Source organism: Balaenoptera physalus (assembly GCF_965194825.1).
Source record: "Balaenoptera physalus genome assembly, chromosome: 7".
Classification (NCBI taxonomy): domain Eukaryota; kingdom Metazoa; phylum Chordata; class Mammalia; order Artiodactyla; family Balaenopteridae; genus Balaenoptera; species Balaenoptera physalus.
The window spans coordinates 35,161,578-35,165,862 of NC_138886.1; the positions used below are offsets into that span (position 1 = coordinate 35,161,578).

The 4,285-nt window shown below is 42.2% G+C and overlaps 1 protein-coding gene across 1 annotated transcript in view; it reads right to left on the minus strand.

Moving 5' to 3' along the window:
* FRMPD1 (FERM and PDZ domain containing 1) overlaps window positions 1-4,285 on the minus strand; it is an 84,911-nt gene that overhangs the window by 42,425 nt on the left and 38,201 nt on the right. The window lies entirely within an intron of this gene.

Consider the following 4,285-nt stretch of genomic DNA (forward strand, 5'->3'; position numbering starts at 1 on the left):
AGCTCTAACATTACCAAGGTTCATAAAAGTTAACAATTTGTTTAATAATGTTTGGAAATGGAAATTGTTATTTTTGACTAATTTCCTCCTAGACAATTCAATTAGTGTCAGAGATAAAGTTTAACTTTTAAGGAAAAAATGGCAATTACAAGTAAGCAAGTACAACTGGCTGAAATGAGTGGAAGCTTTTAAAAGTCTGAAAAAAAAACAGGATTGCTAAAAGATGCATGTAAAATTATATGACTGCAGATTAACTTCTGTTTCCTTTTATTTAAAATTTATTTTATTTATTATTATTTTTTTATTTTTGGCTGCGTTGGGTCTTCGTTGCTGTGCATGGCCTTCCTCTAGTTGCTGCGAGCCGGGGCTACTCTTCATTGCAGTGCATGGGCCTTTTATTGCAGTGGCTTCTCTTGTTGTGGAGCACAGGCTCTAAGCGCGCGGGCTTCAGTAGCTGTGGTACGCGGGCTCAGTAGTTGTGGCTCACGGGCTCAGCAGTTGTGGCTCACAGGCTCTAGAGCGCAGGCTCAGTAGCTGTGGCGCACAGGCTTAGTTGCTCCACCGCATGTGGGATCTTCCCGGACCAGGGCTCGAACCCATGTCCCCTGCACTGGCAGGCGGATTCTTAACCACTGCGCCACCAGGGAAGTCCCTATGTTGCCTTTTTTCTGGACTATAAAAAACACTTCAATGTACTTCTTTCATTTCTTGACCTGGCTATCAGGAAACTCAGAGCCAATGTTAGTACTCAAATGCTAAATCCTACATCTAATTGGTTTGCAATCTATTTACAAAATTTCCAGTCTTTATTTAAAAGTTTTTATGTGTTTTAAAACTATAAGCCATCAAAAATTCCTCTTGGAAGAAGAAAGGATGTAAAATTTAAATATATTTTAAATAAATATAAATAAATAATATAGTCCCTTACTATGAAAGCCCTTAATCAATAAAAATTCATTGAACATCTACTACATACTATGTATGCACTCTTCTAGGGCTGAAGATACTTTGTAAGACAAGGCAGTCATGGTCTTTGGTCTCATATGTGGCAGGAGGGTTGGAGGAGAAGAGTCATATAATAAACAGGTGGGGGAGGGTAAACAAAGAACAAGTAAATAAATGGATATGTTATTATAAAGTGTGGTGAGGGAGGTAAGCACTCTGCCAAGGAAGCAGGAGGAACAAGATGAAGTTGGAGAGTTAGACCAGGAACAGATCATAAAGGGACTTGCAGGCCGTGGCGCAATGGCAGGTGGGCCACTGAATGGTTTGGGGTGGGGTAGAGCCTGGGGCGAGAATGTGGGACACGAGCAGTTTGTATCCCGAAGAGTCCACTATGGCTTCAGGGTGGAGCAGAGAAAGAGTGAGTGACCACGGCAGTGCCCTCCAGGGACAGAGAGGTGGACAGATCGGAGATATGTTTGAAGGTGAACTGACAAGAGTTGCTGATGGGGTGGAAACAGAGTGTGAGGAAGAGAGGAAAATTCAGTTTGACTCACGGGTCTCTTGATTAAGCAACCGGGTGGCAGGTGGTACCATTTACTCTACTCCAGGGAAACTGCAATTATTTATGCTTTCCAGTTCTTGATCATTTTCAAGTAATCTGAGGACACCAAGAACCCAGCCTGAATCAAGGTTGCAGGATTAGGGATGAGAAACAATTTAAATAAGGTTACATGTGATTTATCCTAGAAACACAGAAATGATGTCTTCCATGGACACTGCCAGGAAGCTTTCCCTCTTTTTCTGCTCTTTCTCAAGCACTTGGAAAACAAACTTCCTACTAGACTCATGGAAAGATGCTCAACATCATTAGCCATCAGGAAAATACAGATCAAAACCACAATGAGATACAGTACCACTTCACACCCACTAGGATGTCTATTAAAAAAAAACAGATAATAACAAGTGCTGACAAAGATGTGCAGACATTGGAACCCTCATACCCTGCTGATGGAAATGTAAAATGGTGCAGCCACTTTGGAAAACAGTCTGACAGTTTCTCAAAAGGTTAAACATCAAGTTGCTAAATTACCCAGCGATTCCACTCCTAAGTACAAACCCAAGAGAAATGAAAACATATGTTCAAAGAAAAACTTTTACACAAATGTTCATAGCAGCATTATTCATAATAGCCCCAAATGGAAACAACCCAAGTGTACATTAACTGATGGACATAGAAAATATTCCATAATGGAATATTATTTGGCAATAATGCTACATGCCAAACATGCTATAACATGAGTGAACCTTGAACATTATGCTAAGTGAAGGAGCCAGGCACAAAGACCACATATTGTATGGTTCTATTTATGTGAAATGTCCAGAATAAGCAACTCTATAGAGACAGAAAGTAGATGAGTGGTTGCCTAGGGCTGGGGGAGGGGTAAATGGGGAATAACTGTTAACAGTTATGGGGTTTCTTTTTGGGGTACTGAAAGTGTTCTAAAATTAGACTGTGGTGATTGTTGCATAATTTTGTATATATACTAAATATAAACTGTATATACACTAAATAAATCTGTACATTTTAAGTGGGTGAATTTTATGGTATGTGAAACATATCTCAAAATAGATGTGAAAAAAAAAAAGCTTCCTAGAGGCCAATGTTGCCTTTTGTTTACATTCTGTGAGAGAAGCTAGATATTAGAGAGTTCCAAGGTCAAATATTCAGGCAACATCAAGTTAAAGTTACACAGGTCTTTTTCTGCAGGACTTCTCAGAGCCTTTAATGTGCTAAAATGCACTATGAATCACCAAGAGTGGGTGGGTAGGAGTGGGATATAGGCTGCATCACTTCCTAAATATATCTGGCCATGGAACATTTTTTTAGTAGAGAGCATCACACAGGACTAGGTTTTGCAGAATCCACTTTAGAAAACAATGTACCTAGGAGTTTTCCCATTCATTCACCAAGCACTACTTGACTACTTGCAATCTCCTGGAACTCAATCATCTCTGGGCTATGAGATGTGGCCGGTACTTTCCCTGCCCTCCATAGAGCTTGTGGTCTAGAAGAAAGAAAAGGGATGTGCTCAAATTTAAGTTGAACACACCAGAAGAAGCACAACGCTGATGCTACAAAACAAATACTATGGGGCCCCTTGGGAGAGATTAATTCTGACTGTGGGCTGGGGAACACTTCATGGGAGACCCAGCGTTTCAGCTAGACCTTGAACTGTGAGTGGGTTCTCGACACATGGAGATGGGAGGAAGGGATGTGGCCCAGAAACCCAGGTCTAAGGGGTGGAAGGGGAAGTTGGGTGCTTGTAGTAGGGGAATAGCAAGTAGGTCATTTCAGCTGGAGTATGATGTTAATGAAGCAGAACAGTAAGACAAGTAGCTGTAATGGATTGTGGGTCAACCATGGAGCGCCTTGAATGTCTAACCAAAAAATGTTTAAATTCATACTATAGGAGATGAGGACCCGTCAAAGGTTTCAGAGCAGGGGTTGGGGATGGTCATAAACTAGTCACTCTCTGAGCCTCGGGGTTTCACCTGTAAAATAGGGCTAATTCTCCCAGCCTTATCCCATCCTAGCGTCTGAGGATCTGAGCACTTGGCCAGAGGGCAGTGCAGCCCTGAGCAAGGTTTATTGCTCAGCAGCACAACAGCTGTTTCCAGTTCCTTTGGAAGAATATGTGTCTCAGAAACACCTGACACGTGATATTTCATCTCCGTGTCAGCGCCAGATGGGAAATCTGAGACTGAAAATGAGTGCTTTGAAACAGAACATATTTTAAGTTCTCTTGTAGCAGTCAAATCAAATCTGTATTTGATTTCATTTCATTTTGTTTAGAATGAAACAGGGACTGCAAGGAAGGAACAGCTGCTGTAAACAAAGACAGGGCAAGAGTATAAACAGCAGATTGCCTGACATCAAGTACTATGACAAGGGGCGTGTGTGAGACAGCCAGAGACTGGGACAGTGATCATGTGTGAGTGTGGATTCAAAACAGTGTGTGTTTCAGAGTGTAGGCACATGTGTGCGAGTGTGTCAGTGTGTATAAGTCCATCTGTGTGTGAATGTGCGTGTCTCTGTAAATGCATGTGTGAGTATCTCTGTGTGTCTGTGGGTGCCCCTTGAAGGATGCAGGGGGAGGGACAGAGAGAAAGGCACTCCAGCGAAATTGCTGACCCATTTACACTTCTTCCATCACAGGGTGTTAAGAACAAAGCAAGCCGGAGACAGTGATCCCCAGACGCTGCCAAGACTGCAAAACTTCCTCCCACGGGGACACCGAACCCTTACAGACAGAAATCTCTGTCAGCCCAGGAGCCTTAC